The sequence below is a fragment of the Etheostoma cragini genome, chromosome 7 (genome assembly GCF_013103735.1).
Source record: "Etheostoma cragini isolate CJK2018 chromosome 7, CSU_Ecrag_1.0, whole genome shotgun sequence".
In the NCBI taxonomy this organism is placed as follows: Eukaryota; Metazoa; Chordata; class Actinopteri; order Perciformes; family Percidae; genus Etheostoma; species Etheostoma cragini.
Genome location: NC_048413.1, coordinates 24512312 through 24527732, shown reverse-complemented (window position 1 = coordinate 24527732; position 15421 = coordinate 24512312). Strand labels below are relative to the sequence as shown.

At 41.3% G+C, this 15421-nt stretch overlaps 1 long non-coding RNA gene across 1 annotated transcript in view; it reads left to right on the top strand.

Moving 5' to 3' along the window:
* LOC117947906 overlaps positions 1–1647 on the top strand; it is a 24447-nt gene extending 22800 nt beyond the window's left edge. The window contains exons 3-4 of the long non-coding RNA XR_004657354.1: positions 468–473; positions 1636–1647. This is a non-coding gene — a long non-coding RNA (uncharacterized LOC117947906). The remainder of the gene's footprint in view (positions 1–467; positions 474–1635) is intronic.
* The last annotated feature ends 13774 nt before the right edge of the window (positions 1648–15421 follow it).

The following is a 15421-nucleotide window of genomic DNA, read 5'->3' as shown; positions in this document are numbered from 1 at the left end:
TGTGTGTGTGTGTGTGTGTGTGTGTGTGTGTGTGTGTGTGTGCTGAGGGGGTATTCATTCACCAGACTGTCCTTCCTGGCTGCTATGCTCAATCAAATTTAGTATTTGTCAGTTGTCAGACTGGAATAATGACTTTCCACAGTTCAGCTCAGAGTTTCCTACTCCCCACAGTCGAATGAGTCACACAGTGATGTAGTGGAGAAGGTGGATAAAACTATGGCCACCAGAACTGATCATCACAGGGAAAACACCAATAAAACCTCAATGTACCCCTTTGTCCTTTAGTACCACAGTTTAACGTGATTAAGTAGCATGTTCGCTGCCAATGAAAGCAATGGGAGGAGGCTGGAAAACAAGCCTTTAATGCTATTAGTGACTGTTTCTCTTGATAAAAAACAGAGATAACAAAGTAGAACTTCTTCACTACTGCACTAGTACTAAAAGGCTGTATCTGTAATCTACTGCAGTCTTATGTTTTTTTCCTACTTCCACATTTACTTCAGCAAATATTTTTGAGGAGTTTAATACTTTTACTCCGATACATTTTTAATGTGCTACATCGTTTCCATTATATAAACGTTACTCCTTTCAGACCCACATTAGATAGATAGATAGATAGATAGATAGATACTCATTGAGCCCAACAAAACAGGAAAACATAGTGTGACAGCAGCAAAATATCATTCACACAGCCCAGAATGTAAACATAAAGGAAATACTAGGATACAATTGACATACACATAATATACATGCAATAATAATGATAATAGGATAAAAGACAATAAAAAATATTTAAAACATAAGTGTCAAATTGTCAGTGCCAGAGCAGTAGATGGCTCCATCACCAGGTTTGATGAAGCTGGCTCATCACTAAGCCAATCAAGCGTTCTAGCTGTCTTATGAGACTACAGACAATCTCATCAGTTTGTCTCCCAACCTAGTAGGTATCGTCAGTAAAGAGTCACCTCCTCTACAGCAGATCACTATGCACAGACATCCCACACAACAACACGCTGTATCCCAATGCAATGTCAGTTAGCCCCCCCCATCGGCGACTTCAAGCTGGATAAAACAACTGCGCACAAAACAAAACCAGTACCTTACAGTCAGTAAACAGTAAAAACTAAGAGATGGACCAACTGGTGTCCACATGATTTTACAGAAGGACATGGTAGACATGTCCTTCTGCATGTCTTCATGGTAGACATGTCCTTCTGTGAATCATATGAACCCCAGTTGGTCCATCTCTTAGTTTTTATTTCATATTCCAAATTCCAACCCATATTACATGCATTTGAAATTATTATTGCATCATCCCTAAGGTCTTTATTTACAATGATATTGCATACGTGATTCTAACTGTCTCTCCTGAGTAGTTAGCACAGAGCAATGAAAAATTCTCAGAGCACCACTGATTATGCATCTGTAGATTTATTGCAAATGGAGTGTGGAATTAATGAAAGCCAACACAGCAGCATGGCATTTGTTTATTAACTAATGTTCCCATAGCGAGGTTATGTATTGCCTCATTAGGTAAAGATGTTTTCTCTGTCTCCAGGGCTAAATTCCTCCTGTTGAGTTAGATTTGCATAAGGCAGTCATTCGCATTCTCAACTTGTAGTCACATGAAGGCAGTTATGCTGTTGACTTTGTTTTCAAATTTTTATGAATGACTCAGATGTCACAATAAGGGAGGAAGAGAGAGATAGGGCGGACAGCTCTCCGCCCCGCCCCAGCACTCTCTCAACTGCTAAGCCAAATCCCACGGGTTGTGGCTGTCCCTGGCCGTGTTACACCTCCAAAACGAACAAGCCTGGACGTGGAGGGAGCCTGGAGGTCTAAGCTTGAGGTATGAGGAGGATTGGCCTGGGAAGGCTACATAAACACACAGGTGCCATGCCACCGTATTGTGCAAGTGCTCCTGCTACTGTCACAGTAGTATTCCCATCCAAATAGTCCATTGAAATTCCCATGGAAAATAACAGAGTTGCTGATAGGAGATTACGGAAAACAGAGAGCATGCAATGACGTAACATTTATGTGGAAAACTGCAGAGTGTAGACAGACAGATGGCAGTTTGATCAGTCTGTCACATTGACAGTTTTTTATTCACGCATTACTAGACCCTCCCCCACAGTGCTGCTGAGGAGGGCCAAACATGTAACATGAAGACTGGGCTCTGGTTTATTGGCATTTCCTAAAAAACGATCACAATCATTATGGTTGGTGCAAAGCAACGCAGGGAGCAATGATGACACAGTGAGTAGTGACGATTCTCTCGACCAATCAGTAGTCTGCAGGTTTTCACGTCACCTTTTGGTATCACCTCAGCTTGCTTAGAACCTCGACTGAGGCAGTACTAAAAAAAGGAACTGTTAGCAGGTACAGGGGACTTTTTTTCGTAATGGAAAGTCCAAAATGGCGGGTAGAGTCGAGACGAGTTGAGCAGGTACCATGCAGTGGAAAAACGCCATTAGATTTACATCGCTACAACAAAAAGCCCCGCGGTGCAAGAAACCCAAACAGTAGGACGTTCGGACAAGTTGCTAACAAGACAACAAAAACATTAAGTTTAAAGATTATCTGCTGCTTCATCACTACAGGCAACACCTTTCACATGCATAGTCAACCTTACGGTCATTAATGTAAAAAATATTACAGCAGCACTCAAATGGAGTTTACCATTGGACTAGGAAATAAACTTCCCTCTTCTATCCACCAGCAGAAAACAACAGAGAGAGCATTAAAGCTGAGGAAGAAATTAGGATTCCTGAGCTGACACTGGCCAGTCGAAGCTTCTCACCCAACAGCCTCTTCTCCTTTATTTGCTCTAGTTACAACATGTCCAGTGGGTATTTTCCCATGACTGACTGGGAACGGTGGGAGTGAAGGAACTCAATGTGGTAGCTCAGTGGCTCTGTATTTGTCTCCAGGATGCCTGTTGGGTTTCCAGGGCAGTGGGAGTAAAACTTGTCGGAGCCAGGGGTGACCCTGACTTTCTCTTTGGCTTATTCCCTGAGCAGCTGATAGGCTGTGGGAAGGGGGAGGCAGCCGATACTTAAATCTGAAAGGTTATGGGAAGGGGTGGTTGAGGACACTCTGAAGAATGGATTTGGACAAATTCACCCAGAAAATGTTCTGCTCTGCTCTGCATTGATGATTTGTGCGTTTGTGCCGTGACCTGCGCTGCGTCACCCTCTTTCTTGCCCTTTTACTATCCAGTTACGGCACACTGTCACCATTAAGTAAAAGTGATTGACATTGAACAACGTTATTTGCTTCCTTGCAGTTTAGTTTGGTGTTGTTAGTTTAGTTTAGTTTGTATGTATTTAATTTTACGGTTTTACAGTAGTTGTAGTTTTTTTTTTTTTGGGGGCCAGGTATGTCTCAGACCTTTATGTGGCTAAATAGACATAAAATACAAGGCTGGAGCACAGGCATGACGTTTAAAGTGTAATCTTTGCACTCTTTAGTGTCCGTTACGAAGCGATTACATGTCAAGTCTGTTTAATGTATGTGGTTCAATGTCACAGGAATTATAGCTAAAAACTAAAACTGAAATGATTTACGTGGATTTGAATTTTATTTGTATTAGTTTTTTTTTAACCTGGCGATATATTCAGTTTCGCTTTTCTTAAAGGCTTTAGTTTTGATATAGTTTCACTTAACTCACAATCATTTTTCACTGATTATTTTCATTTTCCTTTAAAAGTGCTCTAAGCGATGTCGGGTGACGTTACTTCTTGTAGACATTCAAAGTATTTTCAACCAGTTAGGAACCAGTTAGTTTAGCTTAGCACAAAAACTGGAAGCTAGGGAAACCAGCTAGTCTGGCCTGTCTAAAAGTAAAAAGAAATACGCCGAGCAGCAAATTTACTAATTGTTGTGTAATATCTGTTTTGTTCTATCCGTACACAAACAACCAGACCAGGAAGTCACTAAGCACTGCCGCTGGCTTGCCAAGATCACAAGACTCCCTTTAAAATCCCAACTTGTCATATTTCCATTTTTGCTTGTCAGATTAAACACACGATGTTGGTGAGATCTTGAGGTGATGGTTGGGAGATTTCTGAGTGAATCCGGCTGCTACCAGTTTTAAGGCTAGGCTGAGCTAATCACCCACTGCTCCTAGCTTCATCTTTAAAGGTCAAAAGCATGAAAATTTCACTTTGAATTTTTTTAACATTAATATGTGTTCCCCCAGCCTGCCTGCGGACCCCCAGTGGCTGCAAATGGTGATAGGCGTAAACCGAGCCCTGGGTATCCTGCTCTGCCTTTGAGGAAATGAAAGCTCCAATGGGCCTGTAATGTTTAGCCCCTGGGTGGAAGGAGGACGCATGGACTCAGGAGTTCTTCACCTTGTGCTTTGATTTATTTCTTCAGCAAATACATGGAAATGCAGTATTGCCAGGATGACTTATTGCAGAATCATATAAAAATAAACAAAACATGAAAACTAAATCTTAACTATTGAAATTATCATCACAACTAATATCAAACAAAAAAATAAAAAAGGCTAAAAAAGGCTAAATCAGGCCGTGACTAGATGGGCCCTAGCACCTGCACCCTTCCAGGCCAAAGTTGTTCTCCCTAGAGGAGCCTCGGCCCCGTTCCTTTATAGCAGAAGCCCCGCCTACGAGACAAACCAAATTTAATTGGAAATCAATCAAACCCCATTGTGTTAGTTCACCATTCCCAAACATTTCCAGCTTCATGATTACACCATATATCCACTTTAACATCACAAATGAAATGTTACACGCTGAACAAGCTTCTCAAAACAGAACTCCATGCACTCTGTACGCCCCTCTGCACTGGCTGACACTTGGGCCATTCCATGTCGTCCCCTCTATAAATTACTCCAGACTCCATCACTTCCTGTTTGCCATTTTGACCTAGAGCCCTGCTTGAAATAAGAACAGGTGAATTAAACTAAAATAAATGACTTGAAAAGATTTGTGTGTGTGTTGTTTTATCTAACCATGATTTCTAGTGTTTTGACAACTGAAATAAACTGAAATAAAATGACCAGCCATGTGTTCATTGATGCAAGACCACATGCTAATGATAATGCTCACGCTAACCGTTCCTTACTACTGCACAAACTAAGGTTAGCTTAGCATAATACAACATGCTACCCCCGCTTTAAATGAAGGCATGGGCTAGCCCCATGATAGGGCCAATCTGGAATATTGCTCCTTATGAGGTAACAAGGGGCAAGGTGACCTCCCCTTTCTCTGCTCAGCCCACCCAGAGAATATAGCCCACCCATGAGAGAGAGACATCACCGCTTTCAAACGAGCAATGCGCCGTTGGTCAAGACCACACCCTCAGCCTCCACCTCTCTCCCCCTTAAAAGCTGCAGACTCAGAAATGCAGTGAAACCCCCTGCCCCCTCCTTCTTGCCCCGCCCTTGGCCACTGATTCTCAGCAACGTCCTCGAAGGTATTTGCCTCGACAGAAGTAAAAGTTGCTGTTGGTATTTAGTTTCTGACTTGCAGAGGTTAGTCGTTAGGGGAGTGGCAATAGCTGAAGGGCAAAACAAGCAGGGCTCCGACCAGGTCCATCAGGTTAATAGGTATCATCCAGTGGAAGACTTTCAGTGGGGCGATAATTAGTTTCACCTAAAACCTAAAGGTTAATTATGTAGAATTAAGTATTAACAAACAGAAAATAGACGACCGTTTGTTCAAAAGAGAAAATACAAAGAGTGTGTCTGCTTAAGAGGCCTCTTGGTTCTGGGTGATTGCTTATCCTCTAAAAATGAGGATTTCTCACAAAAAAAGAGCACATAAAAGAAAAAGCTTTTATTGCCATTTAAAGGACAGATGTCAACAGATAAGACTACAATTAGAAATATGGGTTAGCAGCAGCAGTCAGAGGCTCTCTGTCTGAACTCACCACTGCTCTGTGAGAACCTACAAGAGGTTTTTCGGGGAGATGCCTGAGGAGTGCCGCATTCCTATTGGCTTACTCACCGTCTTGCACATTTGTGCCGACTGCTGCCACGTCTTTTAAGGGAAAAGGTCAGCCTGCTCTGCCTCACTGTCAGCGAGTGGGAATATGGACACGGCAACACCAGATAGGGACCTAAAAAAACAACCCCACACACTGCAATGCAATCCAGAATGCAGTTAATTTCCACGTAATTACAGACAAAACCACACAACATGCACATCCTTTGTACACACACAGATCAATACGGTGGAGTTAACACTGTGAATCATGCTCTGAGTTTGTTTCCACACAGTGTGTGTGTTTTCTTTTGCTATTTGCATGATGTGTCAGTCTACTCGTGCTTTCCTTGCATTGGAACACATTTGACCAGTTTTCACAACATTGTGAAAAAGAACAAAGTGTATCATTGCCCCAAGCTACAATAATTCCATCTTTGACTAATTCTTGTTTGCCAAATTCTCTGGCATGAAGTTTAGTTTCACAACAACCATCAGGTTTGTCCAGAGGTTGCAAGTAGTAACAGAGGAACAATGATAATTCAAAGGCTGGGTGGGAACGAAGAAGCCAACCGCAGTGTGAGAGAGATGAGAAATGTGATTACCCAGCCCCAAATGTAATTAAAGTTTTACACCTTTGCACTTTGCCTTCCATTCTTATCCCTTCCTGTCTGTCTTAACAAATATTTGTCATAACCTGCCCGCCCACGTGCATTCCCACTAGCCCCTCCCTCCCTCCCACCCTCGCTGCCTTCCCGTAAAGATGCTGCCTCACACACTTCCTCATTCCTGAAAAAAACAATAAAGAACACTGATGTGGCAACGCTCGAGCTTCTGCTTGCTGCTACTGGCTTTAGAGACTTTGATCCTCAGTGAGCGTGTGACCATGACACACTGCATTTCGTAACCCAGGTAATGTGAATTGTCACTCGCAGGTGAATGACTCTGTGCTGATTTATGATTAGCATTGCCGCATGAAAGTGATGCAGGTGCAGTAAACAGGTTTAATTGATATGTGACCTGGTGTGCCACAATTACCTCCGCCAAGGAGGTCACGCACCCTGTTCGTGGACTGTATGTACAGTATGTTGGTTTGTCTGTTTAGTAGTCTGTCAGCAGGAAAAACTACTGGCCCGCTGTCCGTTCAACTTGGTGGAACGGTGTTGCTTGAGCCTAGAAGGAACCTAATACATTTTGGAGAAGATCCGAATCACACGATCACACAAAAATAACATACTTAGCTTGAAGCATCAATTAGTTGGAAAATGCAGGAAAGCTGAAACAGTTGCCGCTGTGAAAGGGGAAACACACAAACTATTTTGTTATGTTTACTATTTGTATCATAAGATGATACCATGGATGGAATAATAGAAGACATTGTGAATTACAACCATTGGATATATCCATTATTACAGCTACGGGACCTCAGAAGAACCATCATGAGAGCATGTGCGGTTCAAGGCGACGTGGTTGACTGATTGTTTGATTGGCCCGCTCTTACACTGTTGTTGAGCGCAGGCTTTCCGGCTCCAGCCTGGCTGATGGTAACTGCTGAGTAGGGCGAGCCTGTCAGTTGCTGCTGAACATTAATTACATAAAGCTCCCCTGACCCTACTCCCTCAACTTTCCATCGGGCTGTTTGTTAATCAGTCCTGAATAGCAGAGGAAACTGGGGATTACGTGGTCTGCAGTTTATAGAATTTGAAGAAATCAAAAAGGTACAAAAACAGGAACTGACCTGGACTCTTCCTGCTGGCTGTTTGTGTCGTGTGTGTGTGTGTGTGTGTGTGTGTGTGTGTGTGTGTGTTTGTTTGTTACGCTTCTGCTTTCTATGATCTAACTCAGGTGGACAAAGTTTTGTGTGTGTGTTTGTGCGTGTGTGTGTTTGTTGTAGTTGGAATGTACATAGTAGTCATGGGCGGTCCAATGTGTTGACATGGTCTGTCACCGTCTCGACTGTTGCTGGCTCCATTCACAACCGTGGACAGGATATTATCCCCACACTGTGGCGACAGAGCAGAAGGTGATAATTACAAACCAAAAATCCTAGCGATGATAACACGAACGACGAATGGATGCCCAAGGCTTGGAATGTTGTAATTTTAGGGTCAAGGCCGTTTGGCCTTCGGTGTGACAAAATGAAAGATGTTGGTTGCACAAAGGCCAATGAATGATTTGGAGCTTCCAAAAAAGCAACGTGAAATTCTGATGATAAGAAAAAAATCATACTTTGAATAACTTATTTTAACTGATATGGAATATGATCAATTTCAGAAGTCAAAGTTCTGTCTTGGATACAGTAATTAAAATATTCTGCACAGGGAAGCTCAGACATTCAACTGTAAGTAAACAAACCAAACAACTTTGAGTGAAGGGGGATTAAGAAATGCAATGCTGCATGTTTGTGTGTGTGTGTGTGTATGTGTGTGTACACTTTACTCTCAGACACTAGTAACAGTGAACGCAGACTAAGGCACAAAATAAAAAAGTGTGTTGTGGAATACCATGATAGCAATATTACTTAATTAAGTAAAAAGAGATACACACCGCAGAATACTTTTTTTTTTTAATTCCACAAAAACCCTGATTAGTTAGTTAGGAAGCATTCTCAGTTCGGCCTTTCCAATGATTTCACATTTATGCTTTGTTAACATTCTTCTACTGAACAAACTGAAAATTGAATTGAAAAGTTAAAGGCTGTCACTTTGAAGTCCTACTGTCTCCTTCATTATGCCTGTGTCTAAGACCCTGTAAGACCCTGTTTATACCTACATGGTTATTTAGACAAAAGAAGACATTTCCCTTTGAATGTCCCCTTCGTTGGCACGTAAACGGAGAATTTGCCTCTGAAAACGAGTCTTTCCGAAACCTCCTGATTTTTGGAAATCTTCCTTTGCACGTTGGCAAACTGGTAAACTGAAACAACTGGAGGTTCAGGCAGCCGAGGAAGCGAGGAAGAGAAGAGAGAGAAAGTGATTCGTTGCTGTTGTTCAAGCTTCTCGTTACACTGCCGCCTACAGGTTTGACATGCTCTTGATGGCATACACGGGTACGTGTAAATTAACGATTTTCTAAAAACTGACAGATGTGCACAATGTTATTTTTGAAACCGGAGCGGTTGAAATGTCCGTTTATGAAAATAGCCGCCCACATATAAACGTAGCACAACTCTGCTGTCTTTTCCACTTTGTTCTGCCTGCTCTCCCATCACTTGATTCCCTTCACCTGCTCATCCTCCTCCCTCAGCTGTTCCCCATTCACTCATTAGCTCCCTATTATATCAGCGAGCCCTCTGCCAGATTGTGTCAGTGCTTTTGCCCTAGCTTTCCAGTCTTATTTGTTGATCTGCAGCTAGTTTTTGACCCTGTTAATGCCTTTTGGACTTTGCCTCAGCAATTCCCTTCTTTTAACTTTTGCCTGCTTGGCTTTTTGCTTCAAGTAAACTGTAGTATGCTTCTGCCTTGTGGTTTTGATTCCCCTTTTCTCAGATCCCTGCCAACCACTATAATGAGAATGACATTTTTAAGTGCAGTGTTCCACATATTGTGTCTTTCTCGATATGTGGCGTGGGGGTTCATTGCACCAGTCGATAAAAATACATATATCGTGCAAGCCTGACTCAGACATCCACAGTGCATGGAGTGATAATTAGACAACGTGAAATCAGACATTTATCCCGATGGAAGGTTGAGCTGAACTGAACTGAATACTTAGCCGTGTCTGCTGGCGCGCAGCACATGAACACACAACAGTCTAATCCACAAGCAGAGCATGAAGGCAGATTACACTGGCTGAGTGCTTGTGTAATTATTTTGCAAATACTTGTAACACATAAGGGTCAAATGTGAAACGAGAAAGTGAACCTTTACCTGAAGTAATATGCTGCTTGATGTTTGACAGGAATTTTCCTCACTGAAACATGAATAATAACTGATACTTAGCTCTGGGAAGCAATGACGTGTGTGACTTTACTGCTACTGCAGATGTGGCCTTGTATGTGGAAGGACAAGGTCCGTGTGTGTGTGTGTGTGTGTGTGTGTGTGTGTGTGTGTGTGTGTGTGTGTGTGTGTGTAATGAATAATGACAATTATAATTAGTTCCATTTTACCAAAAGACCAAAGACTACCTCCAGAGGCGAACTTTGACATTTGAGCCTGGGGGGCAAATAACTAAAAATAAACTCAGAGTAGCAGCTAAGACCTGGCCTAACACTTACAGAACACAGTTCGAGCACATGTGGACAAGACTAACATGTTTATTTTTAAAGCTAATTTTAAATGACATTGTAACAATTTAACAATTCGCCCTAACCATAACCCTAAACATAACCATTGCCGCGCTGCCTGCAGGAAACTTTGGGGTCGTTTACAGTAAACAATGTGGAATAAAACGTATAAAAGTCCAAATCGACACAAAAACACGCAATCAATTAGTTAGCTCACAAATGTTTATACATTGCATTTAGGAAATCTTTATTACAATGTTGGCACGGCAAGATGTCCAGATAAGTGAAACAGTCATTTTTTTTTGAGGAAAAGTGTGGACAATAAAGATTAATCATCTTTAGTCGTTCTTGGCATATATATTTCTGATCTGCAGACACATCAGTCTTCTACTTTAACAACGGCAAATCAACTGGGACAAACATAATGGATAGCAAGCAATAGAGGACGTTTATTATAGCGTTTTCCTGTGGCATAAACATATATGGAACAGTATAGCATTAAATTACATAAAAAACAACTGTAACATAATGAACATGTTTTAACAAAACTTCCACCTGCAGCCCATAGGGCCACCGTTGTAAAAGAGATGCATAAAACTGTTGCTAGGCCACTTTCAACTGCAAACAGGTCGGTTATGACTCTTTTTATTCCAAATTTTTAGTCTTTTGACTTTATATTTGAAAAATAAATCCTCTAGCTGAGAAAAGCGATTTTAAAACTTGTAACGTCTCCACAATGTAAATTCTATGGGAAGAAAGGGAACTCGCAGATGAGCCCGGGGGAGAAACCCTAATGTGCAAATTCAGTGGGCGGCACATCATGGAGTAAACCCAGAGGTTTCTGGCAAATATGCCAAGCGAGCAACTGAATAGGTGCCATTCTGGGATCTGGGACACAGTTTAAGCTTAGAAGGTATGATGGAAACTATGTTCACAATCTGAGTTTGGCGTGTTGGCATGCTAACATTTCTATATTTGCTAACCTATAGAGATAGTATGGACAAATCCAAACCTCAAGGTGGACAAAGATGAAGAGCTGACATCATCAAAGCTGAGGGTTATGAGTGTCTCCATTAAATTTCACGGCAAACCATTCAATTGTTGTCGAGCTATTTTAGTAACAAACAAAACTGTCAATCTCATGGTGGTGAGAGGAAAATTTGCTTAAGATCATGAATGTCTGCTCAAAATGTAATGGCAACACAATGGTTAAGAGATATTTTAGTCTGGACTGAAATGTGGTGGACTGACCAATCAACTACCTGACACACATCCCAGCAGCCATGTCACTTGCAAAGCTTAAAGGATTTCCTCTGTAGCAGTTTAATTATAGCATACAATCACTTCAATGGGTGTTTGTTCCACTCAAAGAAGAGAGGCTTAATTTAGCACATAGTTGTGAGTGTGTAGCCAGTAATTTAGCATGTTCCTGGACCGACGTTTATAAAGGTAACCTGGCGTCGGCTATTGGCTTAATTCATCAATGTTTTCTAGCATTTAGCGAGCAAAACCAACACTGATACTACGATATGAAATTGGGAGTTGGGTGGTCTTAGTATAGGATGTAAAAAAGCCCCAAAAGGTACAATGATTTTAGGTTTCATCCACTGACGGCAGCACTTTTACTTCCAGCTATATCTAGTTGATATGATGTGGTGTCTTCTCTGTGTCCACATGTGGAGCCAGAGGATAAGTACACACACATACCACATAGAGGTTTTGACTAACTACATAAACGTACACACAAATATCCAAATCTTGCTGAGGTCATTGCTGCCAGAGCAGAGGAGTGCAGGGTGCTCCGACCCATTTGTATCCTGCATTGACCCACTTCCTGACTCTCTTCCTCTGTGCTCTGCCTGTGCAACACACACTCTCTACTCACACTTGAGAGAGAGAGAGGTCACTGGCTAAGTGGGCCAATGCTTGCGTAACTGGCTTATTACACTGCGAATGTTTGGTCTGGAGCTGGATTGTAAGCAGATGGAGCAGAGTGTTAAGCTTTTCATAGAAAATATACCAGGGATTTGCCAGTTCCACTGAATTTCAGCTGAACTGCCCTATCCTGACCACAGATCTGATAAAACGTAAATCTGGAGGTACATATTGTAATTCAAACCACCATCGCACAGTTATTTTTCATTTTAGCACCACTGTCCTTGCTTGACACTGGCTGATGATTTGTATCTGCAAACTCTCGCTGTCATATTTTAAACAATCACATGTGAAAACCCACAATGGCCGAAAGGAAAATGTGATGACAGATACACGTGGGTATTGGTTTGAACTTCCTATAATAATCTTTTGGCACTGAACATGAAAAAAAAGGATTGGAGCGATCCAAATTTGACATCCGTAATATAGGCTAATTGGGCCAAATTCACATCAGTAACCTCACATTTACCCTCTCCCCGGGACAACAGCTTCAGGGAACAAAAACACAATTATTTTTCTTCCGCTGTTCCTGCAGTAAAACAGCCAACGCTGGAGTGTTTCCTGTGGGAGATTCTCTGGTGCTGACGCCTGTCGCTGACAATGACCCCTGCCTCTGTGGGATGACCCGGGCCACTTACTGGAACGTGTCACGCTTGCAAGTCAGCACCAAAGATTTCTAATCATTAGGAAGGGACAAAAACAGGAGGTGAACAAAATAAAAGGAATGCTTCATTTGTAAATCAACGGTAGTGTTTGAGGCTGGATGGTACTGTATTGGATGTTATGTAAGAGATCATTATTCATTTAAATAACTGTTAAAGGCCTGAAGTGGTCAAAGGATCTAATATTCCCAGTCCCAGAAATACATTTCTTCTTTTCTAGCCCACTAAATGCTAAAGGAAGTTAAGGGATCTCACCACCTAAAGGTTTTTCACCACTGTAGAAAGCTCACAGTTTAAAAACGTTTCACATGATGAGTTCAAAGTCTTCAGAGAAATTCGGTCAAAGTCAAAGAAACATCTTAACCCTTGTGTTGTCTTCCCTGCCGACCTGGACATTTTAGTTTTTTCTGAGTCAAAATTTCCAATGAAAAACCTTTTATCAAGGTTATGGTCGTCCTTTTGTGGCTTTCGCCCAATGATTTTGTCACTTTTTCAAAGTTTATTGACTTTTTCTGAGCCTTTTGAAAGTTTTTTTTTTGTACATTTGTCACTTTATTTATTTGATCACATTTTAGTCACTTCTGACATTTTGCTCTCTTTTTAAAAGGTTTTTTAAAAGTTTTTTTACCAATTGATTTTTTCTACAAATGCTATCAAATTGACAAAAACACAGATTTAATGAAATTAGTGAACTGATTATTTATTTAACTTGTGAGGAATGTTGTTGGTACACCATCCACGTTACTTTTTCGGAAAATGTGTTTGAAGGAAACCCAAATTTCTGATATAGAAACTTTTGGAAAGGGGTCAAATTTGACCCAAAGACAACAGGAGGGTTAAGGCAGGTTGAAAATGTGTTGGCATTAGTGATGCATTATTGTATGAGGAACCTTGGCTCTGTGCCTCCATCCTGCACTGTTAAATCTAACTCTTTTGACTTGACTAAAATCCCACTGCAGAGTTCATACAGGGTAACTGTATGAACTCTGCAGTGGGATTTTACTGCATGTGAAAAGCATGCCTTTGGTTTTACTGCCATCTAGTGTTTAGGCTGCTGAACTGCAAGCTGCTCCATTTTGACATTTAAAACAATGGGACTTCCTGCTTTAAATGGATGCCGTCAACATGCAAGAAAAACTCTGCAATAGATAATGGAATTAAATGTCCTTCCTTCAACATTTTACTTACAAAAAAGTACAAATGTATGAGCTTAAAAATATACCTCAATTATCAAAAAATGTGTCATCTCCCATTCAACCTGCCTTTTGTTTTTCACTTTTTCATTTCTATAAGGTGTGTCACCCACTTTTGCTGTAAAATAATTTCATACAGTAATCAATTTCATATGTGGGAGGCCCTACAAGAATTGGTTTACCTCCGTTAGGGGTATCCTACACCTCGCATGATGCATCTCAATTGCACCCTTTTCATTAAACCCTCCCCGCCTAGAAGCACAAGCCCTTCCCTTTAAACTCCACACCCTCAGTCTGAAGCGCACACCTGGTGGGAACTTTGTAGACGCCAAACCCTCAATGAACAAAACCTTGATGACATCACCGACTGTTTGTGCTCAGCCAGGTCAGGTAATTAATTACAGCACATGTGGACTCTGTTGTCCCTCAGTCCATCAAAGCCCTGAATGGCAAGCCAGCCTAACCCCTGAAATGCTGCTTTTATCTTAAACACACACCGGTACACAATCTTTTCTTTCACCAGGATTTTATGTTGATTAGGCAGCCCATAACCTTACTGCACACATAGTATGCCAACTATTATGATGTGCTGTATAATGGGCATTGTGCAATGTTGTTGGCTAATGGCAGCCTCTGCATGCAACATGAGCATGTCCGTGCAGAGTGATGCAACAGCCTGTGTCTGTATACTTTCTGTACAGTACCTACAGTACCAGTCAAAAGGTTAGTGAATGAGAAAACATGTCCAAAGGTTTTACTGGTACTGCATGTGTGTATATATGCACACACTATGTTGTGTTGAATTCTTTAAAATGTAGACTTAGTTTTTTTGTCCAAGACAAATTTCCTTTGGGACAATACAATTTCTTATAATAATAATAAAAGCTATTCAGACAGATAGTCTATTTGCTGATTTAACAGGTTGAGTAGTATTTTTGGTCGAAAGGGTCTGACATTTGTTCCTTACTTCTACTTTATCGTATCTTAAGACTTTCAAATAATGTAACTAATACACCATAGAATGCTTTTACCTTAAAGCTTTAGTGTGGAAGTTGTTGATTTTAATAAACGTCTGTTACAATCAAGCCATTGCCAAAAGAGTTGCTACAAAGCTAATTAAGACCATCAGCTCCACACACCTGTGTTTCTGTATTTCTCAGCATGGCTATGTTCAGACACTAGCGTCGTCCAGCAACCTTTCAGCTCAGAAAATCACCTCTTCTAAAGAGTTTATTGTGTTTTTTTACTTTGTTACAAGCAACTGCATGGAGGAGGGGTGGGGGTGGTGCGTGATCACGGAAGGCTTGTATCACGTGGACGCGTTTTGTGGACAACAGTTTTGTTGTCATTACTTCCTCATGGGGACGACAGAAACTACCCACTATAGCGTTTATATAACGCTAATGCATACATAACGCACACATAACCCTAAAACAAAAATCTTGAAATAGT